The sequence below is a fragment of the Thalassophryne amazonica genome, chromosome 19 (assembly GCF_902500255.1).
Source record: "Thalassophryne amazonica chromosome 19, fThaAma1.1, whole genome shotgun sequence".
NCBI lineage: Eukaryota > Metazoa > Chordata > Actinopteri > Batrachoidiformes > Batrachoididae > Thalassophryne > Thalassophryne amazonica.
This window is the reverse complement of record NC_047121.1, coordinates 6,254,083-6,273,028: the sequence shown is the minus strand read 5'-3', so window position 1 is coordinate 6,273,028 and position 18,946 is coordinate 6,254,083.

Genomic DNA, 18,946 nt, shown 5'->3' with positions numbered 1-18,946 from the left:
AGACCGCACCTCAGCACTTCTCAACTGTGGGTGGACGTGTCATTCCAACACCATTTGGTCTCAATCAGATATGTGTGACAGGGAAATCCATGCAGCCCTTATCTTGTCCACAGACACACACACCATTGAAAACAATACCCTGCTCGCAGCTTCACCTACATGCAGGGTAATAAAAAAGTACTTTCTAAAACACTGACGGTGTGGACATATTTCATTCAAGAATTACTTTTTTTCTGCAAAATGTATTTAATTATGTAAAGCACACTGTTGTGTAATTTGGACTTGAAAGCAGAGAGAAATGAGTCTTGAGCAGCAGGTTTGAGTCAGCAAATCACATCCAGCTTTTGATTTCAGCAGAGAGAAAAAGGTTTCCTTTGAAATATAATCCATCAACTGATGTTTTATAATGTTTGGGGTCCCCATTTATCAATACTGTGTTGAAAAGCTTCAACAGTAATTTGTATAAACAAGATTTAGAATGTTCGCACTCACAAAAAAAGTGGTGTTTTTCATTCATTCAAATACTTGTTGTTCACCCGTTGTGGGACAGAGCTTCCAGCCAGTGTAAAGCTGTCAGACACACAAACAGATGTGAAGTAGAAGGAAAACAGATTCTTTTTGAAAAGCTCAGAAATGGCTTGTCAAATAAGGGAAAATAATTGCACACTTGTAGATTAGAGCTGCAGTAATTTCCATGTCATCCAAGTGCAGAACACACACACACACACACACACACACACACACACACACACACACACTCATCTCCAACCGCTTAGTCCAATTAAGGGTCCTGGCAAGGGTCCTGGCGGGGCTGGAGCACGAGCCGGCGTACACCCTGGACAGGACGCCAGTCTGCTGAAGGGCCACATATAGACAAACAAACACATTTACACTCGCACACACCTATGGACAATTTAAAGTTTCTGCCACAACCAGGTTCATTTCCTGTGAGGTCAGCCAATTTTCCATGCTTTCTTCATCAATCTGTTTGTTCCAGGGAAAAATGTGTTATGATACCACAAGCTTCTATACCTGCCTTGACTATCAATATGGTCAAAGGTTAATATTACATCACTACTTTCTACAATTTCTTCTTCATAAAGTCTTATTTTATTTTAGTTATGGTTTTTTTCTCTTATATCCTAAATTTCCTTTATTTATTTTGCTTATTTATTTTTCGTTATTATTATTGGTAGTATGTACCTATGTTTTTTTTTCTTTTTCACTCTGCAGTGCAGTCTTCAATAATTCTCCAAATGATTCCACATAGGAATAGTAAAGATCAATGTCAGAAAACCTAATGTTATGTGTTAGTGCAGCAGATAACAGGATATTTACAGAGGAATCTTTCAAATGGTGAAACAACCACCAAATCTGGCACAAACACTCCTTGGACATTAGTCTTGAAAAAAAATGACTGGCCACTTGAATTTTGAATATGATACCAGGTAGGGGTCAATTGAAGAATTAAAAGCTCCAATGATATTGAAACTATACCACATTATTTATCTGATCATTAACATTCCAAAAATACATAGTTTTAAGTATCTGTGACTGAATGTTATGGGATAGAAATAAATTGCTTCAGTCCAACTGCCTCATTAAATTCACATCATGAGTTTTTTTGGTTTTTTTTTTTGGTTTTTTTTAAAGTCCAGAAGTCTACTAGAGCCCAGTTCTTGAACTCCAGGACCTTTCAGATGTACCTGCAGGGACGTTTTAGACTATATATGTATATAGTCAGTAGACAGAACAGTGGACTCTTTCTGAAGCTTACAGAACACATACCGTATTTTCTGCACCATAAGGCGCACCGGATTATAAGGCGCGCCCTCAATTAGCAGGTACTTAACCCTTACAAAAGGCGCACCGGATTATAAGGCACGGCCTCAATTAGTGGGTACTTAACCTTTATAAAAGGCGCACCGGATTATAAGGCGCGGCCTCAATTAGCGGGTACTTAACCTTTACAAAAGGCGCACCGGATTATAAGGCGCGGCCTCAATTAGCGGGTACTTAACCCTTACAAAAGGCGCACCGGATTATGAGGCACGCCCTCAATTAGCGGGTACTTAACCTTTACAAAAGGCGCACGCTAAAACATATAGTCTACAAAAAAAAAATAAATAAAAAGGTCACAGAAGCAAAACCGTGAGTTTATTTGAACTTTTTAACAACTTTGAACTACCGGTATTTAACAATATGTACCGTCTTCATCTTCTGTGTCTGAATTGAACAGCTGGTCTTCTAGCTGTGGCCATCTCGCTTTGTTTCTGCAGAAACTCCGTTTGTTTTTTTAACTTGGCGAAGTTCATTTTCTTGTTTCCTCTCGCAGCTGCTCTATTCCCATGAAGAACCGCGTAACTGATAGCCTGCAGTTTGAATTGTGCCTCGTAAGCATGTCTCTTCGCTGGCGCCATTTTCGGGGGTCCTTAGACAAACAAATGTTGTTTTGCAGGATACCTGTAGGATACAGTAACTACCGGAGGAGTGGTGGAGGTAAGTGTACATACCACGGACTCACGGACTCTTCTCTGATTGGTTTATCACTGGCAGCGTACGTACTCTACGCTACCAGCGTACGTATTTTACGTATTACGTAATGTTCTCTGATTGGTTTATTGCTACCAGTGTACGTACTTTACTTATTACGTAATGTTCTCCGATTGGTTTATCGCTGCCAGGGTACGTACTCTATGCTGCTAGCGTACGTACTTTACGTATTACGTCCTTGTGTCAGCGGGAAATGGTCCGATATTCCGACGGTCAAAGACAACGTCGGTCATTTCTACAGATTTTGGAATTCAGTGCGCACATAAGGCGCACCGGATTATAGGGCGCACGGCCGATTTTTGTGAAAATTTAAGGCTTTTAGGTGCACCTTATGGTGCGGAAAATACGGTAACTCCACATTTTATTAACCAATTTATTTTCTTCAAACAATATTTCAAACACCATTTTGAACACAAATGAAAGAATGAAATGATTTCTTGATCTTCAATGTGCAGGAAGGCACGGTCTTCGACAGTAGGAATGCCAAAGTTAAATGCAGAGGAAAATGTTGATGTATGCAGCTGCTTTTCTTTCAATGCCATGCTGTCCAGAGGACAATGTGGAAGTGTAGCAGGGTAAAATATATTTTATGATCTCCACTGACATTTGTGTCTGTTTCCTTTTGGATTTTAATTGATTTTGTCTATGTAACGTGGATGTCACCACGTGGGGGTGTGCAGGTTACGTGGATGGACGCGTAGGCATGTCCCACAAGGACACCAGATTATTTAAAAGGTGATCTCTTCACCTGCTCTTTACCTCCATGTTGTGAATGGTGTTGTTTATTTTATTTGAAATTATTTATTTGTTGGAATTTCTGTTTTTATGTTGACTTAATTTACAGTTGTTTTATAGGTAAATGAGGTATTTCTGTTTTATTTTAGCCAAACATGGCCACCAGAGAGTGATGGTATTATATATATATATATATATACTTGTTACCAGGAAGAACAAAGCCTAAAAAGAAGTGAACATCTGTTTGATGGTGCAGAAGAGTAAAAAAATATAAATAACACAATGTTAATATGCCCTCAGCCGTATGAGCATGTAATCAATCAAAGAATGTGACATTTTGACCCTTTACAATAGGTCAAGGTTAGTCATCTTTGAACTTGTCCAAGGTCTGTGTGCCAAGAATGCTCCTGTGAATTTGAAGACCCTAACAGTAAGAGGACTGGACTTGTGCTGAGCACAGACAGACGGGCATAAAGCCTTCACATACCGATGGCCATATTTTGGACTCAGGTATTAACACAATGCAGATTAAAACTGCTACAGAAGCATGAATGCAACACAGATGTGGACATTCACATCCACTACAGGAGTACAGCTTGAACCCTGGATGGCAATGACCCAGGTAGCCAACAACCAGAACCATCCTCACTGTTACTTATCAAAGCAAATGAGCCCAAAAACACAGACAAGAGAACCTCACAGTGATGTAAAAAATAGAGATGAAGATGTAGTCCAGGGATGGAGTCCAAAACAGTCAGGTGACAGGAGGCATTACGTCTGAGGCAGAACTGACTGGAGGGAATGCAGAGAGAGTGAGACACACACACACACACACACACACACACACTGGGTGACAACAAAAACACATGGTGTGGTGAAGAAATATCCCAGCAATCCCTAAACAGCAGTGAACATCTTAAAACCACACACAGATGAGGAGAAGAGCGACAGGTGGTGTGACTGGAATGTGAAACAGTTGTGAGGGAACACAGGTGATAAGGACACGCCGACAAACAGACAACATGCCGAACAGAGACACACAGGTAAACCAGAATGAATGTCTACAGACAAATGTTACCTACAGCATAAAACTGAAGTCCATCCAAATTGGAAGTCCCAAAAACCAGTTTTATTTGTTATTATCTATCGTCCACCTGGTCATTACTGTGAGTTTCTCTGTGAATTTTCAGACCTTTTGTCTGACTTAGTGCTTAGCTCAGATAAGATAATTATAGTGGGTGATTTTAACATCCACACAGATGCTGAGAATGACAGCCTCAACACTGCATTTAATCTATTATTAGACTCTATTGGCTTTGCTCAAAAAGTAAATGAGTCCACCCACCACTTTAATCATATCTTAGATCTTGTTTTGACTTATGGTATGGAAATAGAAGACTTAACAGTATTCCCTGAAAACTCCCTTCTGTCTGATCATTTTTTAATAACATTTACATTTACCCTGATGGACTACCCTGCAGTGGGGAATAAGTTTCATTACACTAGAAGTCTTTCAGAAAGCGCTGTAACTAGGTTTAAGGATATGATTCCTTCTTTATGTTCTCTAATGTCATATACCAACACAGAGCAGAGTAGCTACCTAAACTCTGTAAGAGAGTTAGAGTATCTCGTCAATAGTTTTACATCCTCATTGAAGACAACTTTGGATGCTGTAGCTCCTCTGAAAAAGAGAGCTTTAAATCAGAAGTGTCTGACTCCGTGGTATAACTCACAAACTCGTAGCTTAAAGCAGATAACCCGTAAGTTGGAGAGGAAATGGCGTCTCACTAATTTAGAAGATCTTCACTTAGCCTGGAAAAAGAGTTTGTTGCTCTATAAAAAAGCCCTCCGTAAAGCTAGGACATCTTTCTACTCATCACTAATTGAAGAAAATAAGAACAACCTCAGGTTTCTTTTCAGCACTGTAGCCAGGCTGACAAAGAGTCAGAGCTCTATTGAGCTGAGTATTCCATTAACTTTAACTAGTAATGACTTCATGACTTTCTTTGCTAACAAAATTTTGACTATTAGAGAAAAAATTACTCATAACCATCCCAAAGATGTATCGTTATCTTTGGCTGCTTTCAGTGATGCCGGTATTTGGTTAGACTCTTTCTCTCCGATTGTTCTGTCTGAGTTATTTTCATTAGTTACTTCATCCAAACCATCAACATGTTTATTAGACCCCATTCCTGCCAGGCTGCTTAAGGAAGTCCTACCATTATTTAATGCTTCAATCTTAAATATGATCAACTTATCTTTGTTAGTTGGCTATGTACCACAGGCTTTTAAGGTGGCAGTAATTAAACCATTACTTAAAAAGCCATCACTTGACCCAGCTATTTTAGCTAATTATAGGCCAATCTCCAACCTTCCTTTTCTCTCAAAGATTCTTGAGAGGGTAGTTGTAAAACAGCTAACTGATCACCTGCAGAGGAATGGTCTATTTGAAGAGGTTCAGTCAGGTTTTAGAATTCATCATAGTACAGAAACAGCATTAGTGAAGGTTACAAATGATCTTCTTATGGCTTCGGACAGTGGACTTATCTCTGTGCTTGTTCTGTTGGACCTCAGTGCTGCTTTTGATACTGTTGACCATAAAATTTTATTACAGAGATTAGAGCATGTCATAGGTATTAAAGGCACTGCGCTGCGGTGGTTTGAATCATATTTGTCTAATAGATTACAGTTTGTTCATGTAAATGGGGAATCTTCTTCACAGACTAAAGTTAATTATGGAGTTCCACAAGGTTCTGTGCTAGGACCAATTTTATTCACTTTATACATGCTTCCCTTAGGCAGTATTATTAGACGGTATTGCTTAAATTTTCATTGTTACGCAGATGATACCCAGCTTTATCTATCCATGAAGCCAGAGGACACACACCAATTAGCTAAACTGCAGGATTGTCTTACAGACATAAAGACATGGATGACCTCTAATTTCCTGCTTTTAAACTCAGATAAAACTGAAGTTATTGTACTTGGCCCCACAAATCTTAGAAGCATGGTGTCTAACCAGATCTTTACTCTGGATGGCATTTCCCTGACCTCTAGTAATACTGTGAGAAATCTTGGAGTCATTTTTGATCAGGATATGTCATTCAAAGCGCATATTAAACAAATATGTAGGACTGCCTTTTTGCATTTACGCAATATCTCTAAAATCAGAAAGGTCTTGTCTCAGAGTGATGCTGAAAAACTAATTCATGCATTTATTTCCTCTAGGCTGGACTATTGTAATTCTTTATTATCAGGTTGTCCTAAAAGTTCCCTAAAAAGCCTTCAGTTAATTCAAAATGCTGCAGCTAGAGTACTGACGGGGACTAGCAGGACAGAGCATATCTCACCCGTGTTGGCCTCTCTTCATTGGCTTCCTGTTAATTCTAGAATAGAATTTAAAATTCTTCTTCTTACTTATAAGGTTTTGAATAATCAGGTCCCATCTTATCTTAGGGACCTCGTAGTACCATATCACCCTACTAGAGCGCTTCGCTCTCAGACTGCAGGCTTACTTGTAGTTCCTAGGGTTTGTAAGAGTAGAATGGGAGGCAGAGCCTTCAGCTTTCAGGCTCCTCTCCTGTGGAACCAGCTCCCAATTCAGATCAGGGAGACAGATACCCTCTCTACTTTTAAGATTAGGCTTAAAACTTTCCTTTTTGCTAAGGCTTATAGTTAGGGCTGGATCGGGTGACCCTGGACTATCCCTTGGTTATGCTGCTTTAGACGTAGACTGTGGGGGGGTTCCCATGATGCACTGTTTCTTTCTCTTTTTGCTCTGTATGCATCACTCCGCATTTAATCATTAGTGATCGATCTCTGCCCCCCTCCACAGCATGTCTTTTTCCTGGTTCTTTCCCTCAGCCCCAACCAGTCTCAGCAGAAGACTGCCCCTCCCTGAGCCTGGTTCTGCTGGAGGTTTCTTCCTGTTAAGAGGGAGTTTTTCCTTCCCACTGTTGCCAAGTGCTTGCTCACAGGGGGTCGTTTTGACCGTTGGGGTTTTTCATAATTATTGTATGGCCTTGCCTTACAATATAAAGCGCCTTGGGGCAACTGTTTGTTGTGATTTGGCGCTATATAAAAAAAAAGTTGATTGATTGATTGATTGATTGATTGAAGTGGAAACTAAAGGTGGACTACAAAACTTTCTAGAACTCACAGTGAAACCTGGGTGAGTGTCTTATGACAAGCCTAAAATACATAAAAACTGAAGAGCAAATTCCGTAATGGGAGTTTTCCATTAATTCCCATAAATCTGGGTTTTTACTTCAATGGCGAACATTTCTGGGTTATTTTTGTTTTCCTGGCCGTTATTTAGTAAATTTTAGTATTTTTAATTTTGCTTTAGCACCGTTACCACAAAGTAGCACGTATTGCGAACTCAGTAACATAGGGTAATAGTGCCATGATTATTGAGGCTATATGATGGCCACAGCCACCACCCACTCCGCACAAAGATGTGTTAATCAGTTACGTGAACACACGTTACCTAGACTGTTAGTTTAAACACACTTCAAAACTTCGAGATAGTCGATCGTGTTTGGGCTTCATTTATCCCACCCAGGTCACACCGATCTTGCCTATGCTTCACCTCATTGCCAGTTTAAGGGTTGGCAAGGAGTTGGGTGTAGTCAAACACCAACAAAATGACAACATCCACAGTCACCCATACGTGAACATCAGATCTACTCTTCGGAAAACGTATGATTGCCATCAGAAAGGGTATGTCCGTTATATAGTCTTGTGTCAACATTCAAGTCATTTTCATACAACCCTCCAAACCATGACAACCCAGGGTTGGGACCAGGAAGCAGAGTTGTAGTCTTACACACCTCTCTGCAGCTTCTCTCCCCCTGCCATCCCCCCAATACCCCATGCCCGTAGAGACGGTGCCTGCTCCCAGACCACTAATAACCAGTAAAAATCTATTTAAGCATAAAAATTCAAAAAGAAAAAATAATATAGCACCTTCAACTGCACCACAGACTAAAACAGTTAAATGTGGTCTATTAAACATTAGGTCTCTCTCTTCTAAGTCCCTGTTAGTAAATGATATAATAATTGATCAACATATTGATTTATTCTGCCTTACAGAAACCTGGTTACAGCAGGATGAATATGTTAGTTTAAATGAGTCAACACCCCCGAGTCACACTAAATGTCAGAATGCTCATAGCACGGAGGAGGATTAGCAGCAATCTTCCACTCTAGCTTATTAATTAATCAAAAACCCAGACAGAGCTTTAATTCATTTGAAAGCTTGACTCTTAGTCTTGTCCATCAAAACTGGAAGTCTCAAAAACCAGTTTTATTTGTTGTTATCTATCATCCACCTGGTCATTACTGTGAGTTTCTCTGTGAATTTTCATACCTTTTGTCTGACTTAGTGCTTAGCTCAGATAAGATAATTATAGTGGGCGATTTTAACATCCACATAGATGCTGAGAATGACAGCCTCAACACTGCATATAATCTGTAATTAGACTCAATTGACTTTGCTCAAAATGTAAATGAGTCCACCCACCACTTTAATCATACTTTAGATCTTGTTTTGACTTATGGTATGGAAATTGAAGACTTAACAGTATTCCCTGAAAACCCCCTTCTGTCTGATCATTTCTTAATAACATTTACATTTACTTTAATGGACTACCCAGCAGTGGGGAATAAGTTTCATTACAGTAGAAGTCTTTCAGAAAGCGCTGTAACTAGGTTTAAGGATATGATTCCTTCTTTGTTATGTTATCCAATGCCATATACCAACACAGTGCAGAGTAGCTACCTAAACTCTGTGAGTGAGATAGATTATCTTGTCAATAGTTTTACATCCTCATTGAGCACAACTGTGGATGCTGTAGCTCCTCTGAAAAAGAGAGCCTTAAATCAGAAGTGCCTGACTCTGTGGAATAACTCACAAACTCGCAGCTTAAAGCAGATAACCCGTAAGTTGGAGAGGAAATGGCATCTCACTAATTTAGAAGATCTTCACTTAGCCTGGAAAAAGAGTCTGTTGCTCTATAAAAAAGCCCTCTGTAAAGCTAGGACATCTTACTATTCATCACTAATTGAAGAAAATAAGAACAACCCCAGGTTTCTTTTCAGCACTGTAGCCAGGCTGACAAAGAGTCAGAGCTCTATTGATCCGAGTATTCCTTTAACTTTAACTAGTAATGACTTCATGACGTTCTGTGGCTGCTTTCAGTAATGCTGGTATTTGGTTAGACTCTTTCTCTTGGATTTTTATGTCTGAGTTATTTTCATTAGTCACTTCCTCCAAACCATCAACATGTTTATTAGACCCCATTCCTACCAGGCTGCTCAAGGAAGCCCTACCATTAATTAATGCTTCGATCTTAAATATGATCAATCTATCTTTATTAGTTGGCTATGTACCACAGGCTTTTAAGGTGGCAGTAATTAAACCATTACTTGACCCAGCTATCTTAGCTAATTATAGGCCAATCTCCAACCTTCCTTTTCTCTCAAAAATTCTTGAAAGGGTAGTTGTAAAACAGCTAACTGATCATCTGCAGAGGAATGGTCTATTTGAAGAGTTTCAGTCAGGTTTTAGAATTCATCATAGTACAGAAACAGCATTAGTGAAGGTTACAAATGATCTTCTTATGGCCTCAGACAGTGGACTCACCTCTGTGCTTGTCCTGTTAGACCTCAGTGCTGCTTTTGATACTGTTGTGTTGGGAAGGTGTCGTAGCACGGACCCACAACAGGGGGCGCAAATGAACGGACAATGAGTAAGCCAAAAGGTAACAATTTAATGTTGTGATATTACACAACGAAACGTGTCTTAATGTTCACAGTCAATAAACACCAGGTGACGTGTGGGCAGGCTCGAAGATAGAAGACGCCCGACGAGAGAGAAGCCGCGTCCCACACGGCCTCCACCACCAACGGCCTGAAGAACACCGGAGCCGCCAAGTCCCGAGTCCCCAGGTGGCCTCTGTCTTCGGCTGTCGACCCTGGTACTGCTGGCAGAAAACAGAAAGATAATGTGTGAGTGTGAGTCCGCACACTCAGTAATTAACAGTCCAGACACCGTTAGGAGGGAGCACCTCCACCTCCAAATCACACACACTCGTGCAGCTCCTGATCAACCACTTGTCTGGGACGGGGTGCGAGGTGAAGCCGTCACTGTCACACCAAAACGCCAATCCTCCAGACAAGGAAACACTTCAGGAAAACGGCTGCAACAGAAGTTCAGTTGGTTACCCAATGTGTCAGTCAGCAGAGAAATTACCTTAGTACTGGTAGTCGATTTCTCGGCGGGGAGGTGGAGTTGCAGTCCGGCTTATATGGTGGTGTAGATGAGTGACAGCTGGAGTAATGAGTGACAGCTGTCACCTCCTCTGGGTCTGGCGCCCTCTTGTGCTTGGAGCCCGCACTCCAAGCAGGGCGCCCTCTGGTGGTAGTGGGCCAGCAGTACCTCCTCTTCAGCGGCCCACACAACACTGTTGACCACAAAATTGTATTACAGAGATTAGAGCATGCCATAGGTATTAAAGGCACTGCACTGCGGTGGTTTGAATCATATTTATCTAATAGATTACAATTTGTTCATGTAAATGGGGAATCTTCTTCACAGACTAAGGTTAATTACGGAGTTCCACAAGGTTCTGTGCTAGGACCAATTTTATTCACTTTATACATGCTTCCCTTAGGCAGTATTATTAGAAAGCATTGCTTAAATTTTCATTGTTACGCAGATGATACCCAGCTTTATCTATCCATGAAGCCAGAGGACACACACCAATTAGTTAAACTGTAGGAATGTCTTACAGACATAAAGACATGGATGACCTCTAATTTCCTGCTTTTAAATTCAGATAAAACTGAAGTTATTGTACTTGGCCCCACAAATCTTAGAAACATGGTGTCTAACCAGATCCTTACTCTGGATGGTATTACCCTGACCTCTAGTAATACTGTGAGAAATCTTGGAGTCATTTTTGATCAGGATATGTCCTTCAATGCGCATATTAAGCAAATATGTAGGACTGCTTTTTTACATTTGCGCAATATCTCTAAAATTAGAAAGGTCTTGTCTCAGAGTGATGCTGAAAAACTAATTCATGCATTTATTTCCTCTAGACTGGACTATTGTAATTCATTATTATCAGGTTGTCCTAAAAGTTCCCTGAAAAGCCTTCAGTTAATTCAAAATGAGGCAGCTAGAGTACTGACGGGGACTAGAAGGAGAGCATATTTCACCCATATTGGCCTCTCTTCACTGGCTCTGTGTTAATTCTAGAATAGAATTTAAAATTCTTCTTCTTACTTATAAGGTTTTGAATAATCAGGTCCCATCTTATCTTAGGGACCTCATAGTAGCATATCACCCCAATAGGGCGCTTCGCTCTCAGACTGCAGGCTTACTTGTAGTTCCTAGGGTTTGTAAGAGTAGAATGGGAGGTAGTGCCTTCAGCTTTCAGGCTCCTCTCCTGTGGAACCAGCTCCCAATTCGGATCAGGGAGACAGACACCCTCTCTACTTTTAAGATTAGGCTTAAAACTTTCCTTTTTGCTAAAGCTTATAGTTAGGGCTGGATCAGGTGACCCTGAACCATCCCTTAGTTATGCTGCTATAGACTTAGACTGCTGGGGGGTTCCCATGAGTGTTTCTTTCTCTTTTTGCTCTTTATGCACCACTCTGCATTTAATCATTAGTGATTGATCTCTGCTGTCTTCCACAGCATGTCTTTTTCCTGATTCTCTCCCCTCAGCCCCAACCAGTCCCAGCAGAAGACTGCCCCTCCCTGAGCCTGGTTCTGCTGGAGGTTTCTTCCTGTTAAAAGGGAGTTTTTCCTTCCCACTGTCGCCAAGTGCTTGCACAGGAGTCGTTTTGACCGTTGGGGTTTTTCTGTAATTACTGTATGGCTTTTGCCTTACAATATAAAGCGCCTTGGGGCAACTGTTTTTGTGATTTGGCGCTATATAAATAAAACTGATTGATGATACTGACCTCACATATAATTTTCTTCAACTGTCAAGTTGATAAATACTGATGGTTTACTTGAACATGTTTTTTCAAGCTTACAATTTGTTCATTGTTAATTGTTAATCAGATTAACTGATTCCATCTGCTCAAAGTGATATTAATCATTGAAATCACCTGGTGGAATCAGTGGATGCAAAGAAAACCTGCACCCTCTTGCCCACCTCTGTTATAAATGAACATAGTGAAAGTGCTAATGTGAAATCTAAGGGTAGTGTCTCACTGGGCTGTGACTGTTGGAGATTGGTGAAAATGCAAACTTGTGACAAAATATGTGAACTAGCGATCAATTTTTTCATTTGGGATCCCACTGAATTGGTACTCCTGACAAATTACTGCATGTCACCTGAATGTGGGCCGATTGTCGCACAGACTGATGGTAAAAAGGACCAATAAAAGTCCACATACATAGTGTGCAAATGCCACTTAAATGGCGCATGGCACTCTCACGAATGATGTAAGTGCTCAGGAAGGCTGTGGACTGCTATTATATTGCTATTATGTGAGATGAATGTGAGCTCCCACAAGTGTAGGCATGGAAGAAAATGCAATGTTAATAATAATAACATAAATAATACGTTTTAAAATTAGGAAGAAAAGTGTGGACAGCACACTCACCGACTTGCAGAATGATGTCCAGGAGCTGTGCCTTGTCAATATTACTGTCCACACTGGATCTACTTGAATGACCCCTATACAATCCTCTGTGGGCCAGGCTCTGGGATCCGCTCGGAGCACTCCTCGACGCGAGTGCATGCTTCAGGATCTTCTTGAAGCATTCCTCAATGTAGAATGGCCACCTCTCTGCAAAATGAAGAGGATAACACAATAAAACATTACACTTAGTTCCAACTGATGGCTCAGTTCCTCCAATGCCGCAAAGGACTCGTCCAGCCCGCTGTCCATGCATGCATGCCAGGCCAGCAGCAGAGGCTGCTGTACCTACTCAGCCACTTCCAGGACTGTTTCTCTCTGATCATATAAAATGTCTAGTGCCCCCCCCCCACACACACACACACACACACACAACTTGTCTCACATGGTGTACACATTCTGAGTCACAGAGACTACATTCAGAAGGATTCATGATGTTTGTGTGACTATTCAGTGAAGAACTTTATTGCATGAATTTTTTGAACTGTTCAAAATTCAGGCAATATGCAAGCAATCCGCTAAAAACCCACATGACGGGATGACAAACTCCTACAAAATGCACTGATGACAGCTGTTTCTATGACAGCAATAAATAACCAACAACTAGCTTCTAATATATTTTGGTGATAAAATGTACTTACCCCAGCCAGAACCAAGTATCTGTCCAACCTGCTGTCACAGATTTTTTTGTTGTTGTTGTTTTGTTTGTTTTTGTCTTTATTGTTTATTGTGATTGAAAAATCTGCAAAAATATAATCCTCTCTTTCCATTTCCCTAAAAGAGCACTGCAGTGATGTCACAGTGCTGGCTCCTGTGTTGTTCTGCAAAGTACTTTGTGCAGCCGTAATTGTGCCACACTCATTTTGAACACTTGAGAAAAGATGCTGGTGCCAAAAAAAAAAAAAAAACACAGGCACAGCGTTTTATAATGAACAGTGCAACATATGATGCAAATGTGAATTTGAACTGTACAGATGAGAGGCAAAATGGGCAAAAAAATGATTTATATCATCATGACCTGATAGGATTCCAAATTCTGATGATTCAGGTAGAGATATATTTGTTCTGTAATCTTTATGATGAGTTTTATGCTTACTGAAAACCTCCCGGGCTTCCTCAAGTGTGATATTTGTTGTGTAAACAATAAAACACATCAGAAGCATGTGTCACATTTATATGAACCAGTCTGCAAATAAATGTTGAGTAGAAAAACAGTGCTGTAGATCCCTCTGGGATTGTCTGCTGCATCTACTTTCCGTCTCCTAATAGCCACTTTCCAAATATCGCACTCAAGAGAAATAGTATTGCGACCGAAGTGATGAAAAATGAAGCAACATGAAAAACAATTTCCATGCAGAGTGAAGGTGCAGCATGGAAATACAGGGGCCTATGAGAGAAGTCAATTCTCATTACAAGTTTCTGCCAAGACAGTGGTGGCAGATATCATCACTAAGGCTGGGATGAGACTAAAACCTTCAATAATATCATTATGAGTTCTCACAAAATATTTCAGATAAGGACAGAAACATGAACAGACTTTTCAGCACTGCTTAATTCTGTTCATTCAAACACACAGTGAAGTGCAAAGGACAACCTGCAGCTGATTAAAAAACAAAAGCTTCATGCAGTGGTTAGAAATTTGTTCATCAATGCATGTACTGATTCATATTTTGTGTTTACTGATTTGGCAGTGTTCTGCGATTGTGGACTTTGCTACAAATCAAAAAGCAGGACAGATTTCATATTCAGGATTTTCCATCAGCCAGATAAATTAACACGACTAATTACTGGAGGAGAAAATCAGCATTTCACTGTTATGAGCCTCACCCTGCCCCAGTGCTGAGGTCATTAAGAATGCCAATGTAATTCAGTGATTCAAAACCTTCTGGTCTGAATAATCCTGTCTACACCCTCTGGAAATGTTGAGGTCATGGGTTCTAACCCCTTTATTGTTCTGGTGCACCCAGAATCCAATTTTTTGGAAAATTTGAAAGGATTCTTTAAAACTGACAGAACAACTTGTTCTCTACTTGAGGAATTTAAAATTAACACAAGACCAGACACGTTGTGGGGTACATTATACAATTTTATTTAGAGACAGAGAGAAAGAGAGAGAGACTTTGATTTTGGTTTCTAGTAGTGCAGGATGTGGCTTTGTGGCACAGGAGCCAGACGACCAAAATATGGACCAGGGTTTGAATCCTGGAATGTCAACCTGAAGCTCCACTTGTCTGCATCCTTGGACAAGACACTTGACCTGTATGGTATCACTTGACCCAGCTGTAAATAGACACCAGACTTAGCTGGAGAGTAACCTGTGATGGAGATGAGTCACACACACTCTTCACACTAAAGCTTTTTTTTTTTTTTTTTTGGTCCAGCACATCCAGGTGAATTATGGGCACGTCACTGGAAATAGATGACAGAATATTGAAAATGATGCAGACGGTGGTCAGGGCCCCTTCACACATAGTACATCTGTTGCTACAACTATTATAAGAACAATGAATGTACCATTTAAATGTAAGACAATCGTGTTAATTGATACTTGATGACTTGATGCTGGGACAGCGTCTGTGCTGAAATTGAGGAAACAAATGGATTTCATTTTGTCTGCAAAAATATTTAATTCCTGTCAGCTCTCAGCCCTGGTGTCGTGTGTTTCACACTGAGAAATATATACAGTTGTGTTGGGAAGGTGTCGTAGCACGGACCCACAACAGGGGGCGCAAATGAACGGACAATGAATAAGCCAAAAAGGTAACAATTTAATGTTGCGATAATACACAACGAAACGTACTGTAATCTGCACAGTCAATTTAACACCAGGTGACGTGTGGGCAGGCTCGAAGATAGAAGACCCCCGACGAGAGAGAAGCTGCGTCCCACACGGCATGCATCTGGTTTTTGGTTCTTGGTCCCGGGGCGATACGTGATCTGGAAGTCAAAGCGCCCGAACAACAGAGACCAGCGGGCTTGCCTGGGGTTCAGCCGCTTGGCAGTCCGGATGTACTCCAGGTTCCGATGGTCCGTGAAAACCGTGAAGGGCAACGATGCCCCCTCCAGCAGGTGTCTCCACTCTTCAAGAGCCTCCTTCACCGCAAGAAGTTCCCGATTGCCGACGTCATAGTTCCGTTCAGCGGGGGTCAACCTCCGGGAATAAAAGGCACAAGGATGGAGAACCTTATCAGCCTCCACGCTCTGGGACAGCACGGCTCCTATCCCTGAGTCAGAGGCGTCCACTTCTACTATGTACTGGCGATCAGGATCAGGCTGCACCAGAACTGGTGCAGTCGAGAACCGGCGTTTCAACTCCTGGAACACGGCTTCGCACCGATCCGACCAGGCGAAGGGGACCTTGGTGGAGGTCAGGGCAGTCAGGGGGCTAACTACCTGACTGTAACCTTTAATGAACCTCCTGTAGAAATTTGCAAAGCCTAGGAACTGCTGTAGTTTCCTGTGGCTTGTTGGTTGGGGCCAATCTCTCACCGCCGCAACCTTAGCCGGATCAGGGGCGACGGAGTTGGAGGAGATGATGAACCCCAGGAAGGACAAAGAAGTGCGGTGGAACTCGCACTTCTCGCCCTTCACAAACAGCCAGTTCTCCAACAACCGCTGTAGGACCTGACGTACATGCTGGACATGGGTCTCAGGGTCCGGGGAAAAGATGAGTATATCGTCCAGATATACGAAGACGAACCGATGCAGGAAGTCCCGCAAGACGTCATTTACCAAAGCTTGGAACGTCGCGGGGGCGTTAGTGAGGCCGAACGGCATGACCAGGTACTCAAAATGACCTAACGGGGTGTTGAATGCTGTCTTCCATTCGTCTCCCTTCCGGATCCGAACCAGGTGGTACGCGTTTCTAAGATCCAATTTAGTGAAAATTTGGGCTCCATGCAGGGGCGTGAACACTGAATCCAACAGAGGTAACGGGTATCGGTTGCGAACCGTGATCTCGTTCAGCCCTCTGTAATCAATGCATGGACGGAGTCCGCCGTCTTTTTTACCCACAAAAAAGAAACCAGCACCCATCGGGGAGGTGGAGTTCCGGATCAGCCCGGCAGCTAAGGAGTCCCGGATGTAGGTCTCCATTGATTCGCGTTCCGGACGTGAGAGGTTGTACAACCTACTGGACGGGTACTCAGCGCCCGGGACCAAATCGATGGCACAATCATACGGTCGGTGCGGGGGAAGAGTGAGCGCCAGATCTTTGCTGAAAACGTCAGCAAGATCATGGTACTCCTTTGGCACCGCCGATAGATTGGGGGGAACTTTGACCTCCTCATTAGCCGTAGTGCCGGGAGGGACCGAGGATCCTAAACACTCCCGGTGGCAGGTTTCGCTCCACTGCGTGACTACCCCGGACGGCCAATCTATCCGGGGATTGTGCTTCACCATCCATGGAAAGCCCAAAATCACTCGGGAGGTAGAAGGTGTTACATGGAACACTATCTCCTCCCTGTGATTCCCAGACACAACCAAAGTCACTGGTTGTGTCTGATGTGTGATTAATGGAAGCAGGGTGCCATCTAGTGCTCGCACCCGCAATGGTGTCGGCAGAGCCACCAGAGGGAGCCCTACTTCCTTTACCCATCTGCTGTCCAGCAGATTCCCTTCAGACCCCGTGTCTACCAGTGCTGGGGCGTGAAGGGTTAAATCCCCACAAAGGATTGTTACTGGGATTCGTGCAGATTTGCGGGGTTTTCCCGCGTGCGTGTTATGGCCCACCCTTAGCCCAGTTTCTAAGGACGGGCGTTGTAGTTTGACCGTTTGGGGGCAGCCCCTCTGCATGTGCTCGCAAGAGCCGCAGACAAAACACTCCCCGCGGGCCAGCCTCCTTTGTCTGATATTTGATCTTAATTTGGCCCTGCTTGTGTCCCTAGCCTCCTCAGCAGGGGGAGCTGTAGCCACACGGAGCTCTGTGGCAGTGAAGCGTGGGGACGACGTCACCTTGTCGGAACCGGAAGGGGGAGGGACGGCTCGTGCCCGGTCACGCCCCCCGGCCTGCTCCCGACGATGCTCGTTTAAATGGTTGTCTAAGCGTATAACTAAATCGACAAGCCCGTCAAAATCCCGCGGTTCCTCCTTAGCCAGTAGGTGCTCCTTAAGGACTGGGGACAGTCCATTTACAAAGGCGGCGCGGAGCGCAACGTTATTCCAGCCGGACCTCGCCGCCGCGATGCGGAAGTCGACTGCATACTCGGCTGCGCTACGGCGCCCCTGTCTCATCGACAGCAGCACGTTCGAAGCGGTCTCGCCTCTGTTGGGATGATCAAACACTTGTTTGAACTCCCGTACAAACCCAGTATAAGACGTTAGGAGCCGTGAATTCTGCTCCCAAAGCCGCCGTAGCCCATGCGCGTGCCTCTCCTCGAAGCAAATTAATAACATAAGCCACCCGGCTAGCATCTGATGCGTACATGACAGGGCGCTGTGAAAAGACGAGCGAACACTGCATGAGGAAGTCCATGCACGTCTCGACACAGCCCCCGTACGGTTCCGGAGGGCTTATGTATGCTTCAGGGGATGGTGGGGGGGTTCGTTGAACGACCAGTGGAACGTCTGATACAGGCCCAGGACCAGCCAGAGGAGTGGCTGCAGCAGCGCCCTGATCGCGCGCTTCCACCCTGGCGGTGAGAGCCTCCACCCTCCGATTAAGGAGGACACTCTGCTCGGTCACTAAATCTAACCGAGCCGTGAAGGCGGTTAAGATATGCTGCAGCTCACTCAACACGCCTCCCGCTGACGCCTGCGCTCCTGGCTCTTCCATTGGCCGTTCAAGCTCGGGTTGACGCCCCTCGGAATCCATGACGATGGCCGAGAAATCCTGTTGGGAAGGTGTCGTAGCACGGACCCACAACAGGGGGCGCAAATGAATGGACAATGAATAAGCCAAAAAGGTAACAATTTAATGTTGCGATAATACACAACGAAACATACTGTAATCTGCACAGTCAATTTAACACCAGGTGACGTGTGGGCAGGCTCGAAG